We start from the raw sequence: 6,112 nt of genomic DNA on the forward strand, positions 1-6,112 counted from the left end.
AGCATGGACTTGAGGATATGGGGAGGGGAAAGGGTAAGCTGTGACGAAGTGAGAGAGTGGCATGGACATATATACACTACCAAATGTAAAAGAGATAGCTAGTGGGAAGCAGCCGCATAGCACAGGGAGATCAGCTCAGTGCTTTGTGACCACCTAGAGGGGTGGGATATGGAGGGTGGGAGGGAGGGAGACGCAAGAGGGAAGAGATATGGGAACACATGTATATGTATAACTGATTCACTTTGTTGTAAAGTAGAAACTAACACAGCATTGTAAAACAGTTATACCCCAATAAAGTTGTTAAAAAAAAAACACATTTGGTTGTTAGATTAAACATTCAAAATAAAACACATTGAAAGGCATCATAATAAAAGGAAGTATTTTCTCTAGAGGTTATGCTTTACACTCCAGAAGGCAGAGCAAAAAGAGTTAAAAGATCCCACTGAAGCTGACTCATCCTATAATTTATCTACTGCTATAAAAATGAAAGACTTCTTCAGTTTCTTGGCCGCTTTGCTGTCTTAAAGGTGAAATTCCCTCAGGCTCCATAAATAGAGTGCTCTTTTGGAGTGCTCAATGTTAAAAAGTGTTTTTTAACTTTAAAATATTAAGTAAACACTGCAAAGTACTTAAATGGGCTCTGGGGGTATTTCTGGTTTGCTTCTGGCCCTTCGGCAAAGCTACTGAAGTATAAACCTGGAGAACTAATCAAAAGAAAACTAAACACACAGCTTTCTTTAAATATTTTATAGCATAACGTGTTAGTGTTTCCCCTGCCCACTGCCTCTGCTGGATTAAAAACAGCTGTCCTAAGCTCATGGATTGTGCTGCCCGCATGGTCATCGCATCCACAAATGCAAGACCCAGCAGCTGGGTACCAGCCAAAGAGAGGAAGGCATCAGCACCTGCCTGCTGCAGCCTCCTTTTCTTTTTCAATTTCCCCTCAGTAGGAAAGCACATTAGGAGCTGCTTGAGATGAACAGTAATTTGCCAGGGTTTCATCATCTCTCTGGCAGCAGTGTCCACAAGGAGCACTTAACATTGCATGGAGAAAATGGTTCCCAGCCATCAACTTCCTCCCCAGAAGTGGCCAACCATTTCGCAAATGGGGACCTTGAGATTAGCAAGGATGCCTCAGCTTAGACTCATCCCTGTTGCTGGGAATAACAAAAGTTGTCACTAAACACTTATTTTGCCAACAGTATGTGTCAGTAGCATCATCATCTATATACAAAGGCTTTTTAATAGCAATTCTAAATGAAACTCCAACACATTCCCCACCCATCTGAACTCTCAAAGTTCCAAGAGCAAAATCATTCAGGGGATTTATTTTCGAGCTATGTCCTATACTCAATAAAGGAAAAAGCAAATAAAACACTTTTCCACACTAGCAGGCAGACTAGCAGATGCGCGCGCACACACACACACACACACACACACACACACACACACAAATATTGCAATTTTTTTCTAGATATCAGCCATACTTACCATCAATTTAAGCCCCCAAAAAGGTTTCTGTGGTAGTTCAGAGAATCTGAACTCCATTTCTCCTTCTGCCTCTCCAAAGATCTGAGTTACTATTAGTTAGCGTAGTAAGGGGGCAAAAACGCAAAGACCTCATGCTCACAGCATTCCTCCCCTTCTCTGAAACCCATATGTTACTCTAAATGGTTTCTAGTTGCCTGGAAACACATGACACTTGGATCCATCTGGCATGTAGTGTTGGGTCACACACAGCTCCTGGTATCTCTTTACATCCACTGATTCACATGAGAGATGAGGAACTTCCAAAGCAAACAACTCAAATATTGTCCAAGATTAGAGTTCAGACATAGATGGCATGTCTGGCCAACAAAGGTGAGGAGGAGGAGAAGGTAAATTGCCTCAGAGCCCTACAGAGTCCCTTAGAAAAGAAATCATACCAAGTGAAGATGGTGGTATCTGGCATGATGACTCAGAGCCTAAAGTTTAGAGGAAAGTGTCAATTACTGCTATCTTGAAATAAGTATTTGAACCTGCCCATACCCAGAAGAAAAGTGAAATAAAAGCAAACTTGAGTTACAGCAGAGTACTGTAGCCAGCCAGGCCAGAGTAGATGGTGTGGTACCCAGTGGAGAAGTGACAGCAGTGACTGAACCCTGATCACTTGTGAAACACCTAGAGACCCACTGAGAAGACTAGAGTCTGAAGAAACTCAAGGGATTGGGGTTGTCATCCTGCCTTGAGGTCAGTGTTGGGGGTTATCCAGCCAGAAAAAAATCTGGAACTGCATATTAACAGGACCATATTTATATCTTCTGGATATTGTAAGTTACAGAAGAACAATTAATCAATCCTCAAATACTTATTTCTAAAAGGTTATAGCTATCCGCTCTAGAAGTACAACAGCTACTTGAAGTGCCACCATGAATTTCATGTGGGAGCCTCCCTATGTTTTTAGCTGTTCTGAGTTCTTGTTAAATCCCCAGTCATTCTTTTAGACAGGTAGTGTCTGAAGTATCAATACATCCAGTAGTATCTGAAGCCCAAGCTAGTATCTGCCTAGGCACCCATTAACACAAATATCTGCATATAGACTAATGTGGGGATTTCTAGAATATAAGATGATTGGCTCCTTTGGACCCTGTATTTGCAAATCTTGTCCTTTTATCTTCTATGCTATCCTGAATTTGCAAAAAGCAATGTAAATTATAAACAGCACATGGTTTTGCTTTGAATGGAAATTATATTTGAGCTTATTTCATTTCCTGACCAAGTCCTTTGAGATATGACATCAAAGAAATAATGTACCCTGCAGCCCAAACATTTTGTTGCTATGCTTTCTAACAGAATGATATCACAATTGGAGAAGGTTTCAAACTTACGTGAAAAAGTAGTAATTACACCATTTTCTGGCCCACTTTACAAGAAAACCCCTTTGAAAGAATTGACTCCACTTCTTTTCCTCCCTTTCCTGAATTCACTCCAATCTGTTCTGTCTCACAAACTCTATGTTGACAAATTCAATGTCAATTCCTAATCCTTATTCTACTCACTCTATGAGCAGCAATTGGCACCTTTGTTCACTCTTTTTCTTGACTCCCAAATGTATTTCTCTGGTCTGGGCCTCTCCCCTGAAGTCCAGATTCATGTATCCAACTGCCCATCTCACTGCTCCACTTGACAGCTAAGGCATTTCAAACTGAACATGTACAAAACCAAGGCCTTTACTTCTTCCTTAACCCTATTCCTCCTCCTTCAATTTGAGATTTTTCCCCAGTCTCAATAAATGTCAACTCTATTCCTTCATGGGCCAAAAACCTTGAAGTCATCTTTGACTCCCCTCTTTTTCTCATAGTTCATTATCAAATCCATCAGAAAATTCTATAAGCCTGACCTTCAAATATATATCTAGAATCTGACCACTTCTCACCACCTCCATCACTGCTCCACTGGTCTAAGCTTCCATCATCACTTATATGGATAGGTTGCAATAGTCTCCTAAATGATCTTCCTGTTTCCACTCCCTTATTCCTCAACAGTCTTTCTCCACATAGAAGTCACAATGTTTCTGTTAAAACACAATCAGATCATGTCACTTCTGCACTCAAAATCCTTGCACAGCTTGCTCTTTATCACAGAGTAAAGTCCAGAGTTCTTCTTACCATGTCTACAAGGCCTGACCTAATCTGAAGCTCACCATCTCTTTAATGTCATCTCCCACTACTCTCTCCCTCCTTTCTTCCACTGCAGCCATGCTGGCCTACTTGCTGCTCCTCCAGCACCCCAAACATGTTTCCATCTCAGGGTCTTTGCACTCACTTTTCCCACTCCCTGTAGTTACCTTCTCCCACTTCCTGGCTCACTCTTTCCCTTCCTTCTGGTCTCTTCTCAAATATCCCTGATCAGACTTTCTCTGACTTTCTGACTCTTTGCTTTCTCTGACTCTCTGACTATTCTATATGAAAAGAACACCCACACTTCCACTCTCCTTCCCCTTGCCTACCTTTGTTTCTCCTTCAGAGTGCTAATGATCACCCGATATAATTATTTGCTCCCTCCACATTAGAATGTAAACTCCATTAGAGTAGGGACACTAACTGCTTTGATCACAGATATACCCCCATCACCCAGAACATTATTTCACTCACGTATCACATTTCATCCCCTCCAAGACTTATATTTTTACACATTTTAACATCTCTAAATTGGAGATGCACCTTATAATATGCAACATTTTTTTCTTTCTTAGTAGTCCATATAATAGTGGTCTGGATTATAATTGACATCTTACATTCAATGCAATATTGTATTTGCATTCAAAACATATTTCAAATAAACAAGTAAATTACATTTATCATACTTTCAGAAGAAGTGTGGGGCTCAGGCTCTTGAGCAAAAAGCTACTGAATTATAACTTAATATACAACTTAATCTACTGATTCTGAATGCTTATCTGATTTGTACTGAAATAAGGGTTACAGAAAAAAATAGGTTAAAAGTATCAAGGAAAAGGAATTGTCAAATTGAAATGGCCTAGAGTAAAAAGAGACAATACAGGCAAGAGAATCACCAGAACTTACTACAAAATCTAAGGTAATTAATCAAACAGACCTACATAACTCACTAGCCCCTGAGGGAAACACTGTATTAACATATAAAACAAAAATTATTCATAATGGTAACCTGAGACCTAGTCATCTCAAAATGAATTAAATATTTAGTATGCTCAGTTCAAGAAGCAGAAAAATAAATGGCATATTTGTGTTAGGTTTCCTTCGAAAAATGGTTAAAATAAAAATAATTAATTTGGCTTTTAAAGTGATAAAATTTAATAATCTGGAACATTCATTTCAGTGGCACACTTATGGCTCTCTTAATGATATCATCATCATTGGGGTAACTCTCAGAGAACTTCTATTGGTATTCACTGTGCATTTGAACTAAATTTCACCAAGACCCAATACAATCCCACACTAGAAGAAAATCTGGGAAACTGCAGTTACAAAACCTTTTTACATTAATCTAATCTTATTTTGATAGATGCTCTGAGTTGAAATGTGTTAGAATACTACTGATCATTTTCTTGTGCTTACTTATTACATGCTTCTGCAAATGAATAAAACTTACCTTTACCCTTTACACTTTGTATGCTTCCTGCAAGATGATGGAGGAAAATTTTTTCATTATTTTCTAACTGTAATTCTCTCTTTCTGCTATGTTGTTTATACAATCTGTTAAGTTCTGTATATCATCATAAAGTTAGAAAAAATTTTATCAACATGAGAAAATAAAAGTAAATTCAATAGGTAAATCATGTAGTTGAGAGAAAGAGGTGGGTTGTAGTTTGGGGCAGAGCTAAGAGTATCTTACTTATTTCAGCTCTGTATAAATGCAGTCTATTAATACAGTCTCATGTTGTTCATACAAAGTCAGTATTATCAATAAAGCTAATTTCCCACATCTCAGTTATTAAAATATTCATTCCTTGGTATATCTGCTCTCAAAATATATAATAAAAGAGTTCATTCATCAAAATGTCAAAAGGTTACATAGGGATAGCAATTCCTAAAATAGTCATTATGAGGACTAAATAATGCCATAATGCCAGTAAAGAAATCTGAGTGATGTCTGTTACATAGAAAGATTTGATCATTATTATTACTATTATTAGATTTATTGTTGTTGTTATCATTAAGGAATCAGAAAGTTGAGTTAAAACATCAACCTAAGGATAAAGGCAAAAGATTTTACAGAATCTCCCCTTGTGCTGTTTCCATGAGGACTCTGAGTATTAGCAGGAGGAGAAGGCCAACCCTTCAATTAAGTAATGGAGGGAATGAGAAAAAAGAATGTGGAGGGTTGACTGCATTAGTTACTCTCCCCCTCCCACCCATTCTTGCACACCTGCCTTTGCCCTGTAACTTTGTAGGGCTCTTCCACTCTGGGCAGGGTACTCTGTCTCACCTTTGGTTTCTGGGCTTGACCAAGTGACTTGCTTTAGCTATTGGGATGTCAGCAAGCAGAAGCTTGAAAAAGCACTTACACATATCCACTTGATTTTTTTTTTTTTTTTTTTTTTTTTTTTTTTGCGGTACGCGGGCCTTTCACTGTTGTGGCCTCTCCCGTT

At 38.6% G+C, this 6,112-nt stretch overlaps 1 long non-coding RNA gene across 1 annotated transcript in view; it reads right to left on the reverse strand.

The window, feature by feature from the left end:
• Positions 1-6,112, reverse strand: part of LOC129392543 (uncharacterized) — a 362,878-nt gene that overhangs the window by 345,056 nt on the left and 11,710 nt on the right. The window lies entirely within an intron of this gene.

Source organism: Physeter macrocephalus, chromosome 11, assembly GCF_002837175.3.
Source record: "Physeter macrocephalus isolate SW-GA chromosome 11, ASM283717v5, whole genome shotgun sequence".
Lineage (NCBI taxonomy): Eukaryota > Metazoa > Chordata > Mammalia > Artiodactyla > Physeteridae > Physeter > Physeter macrocephalus.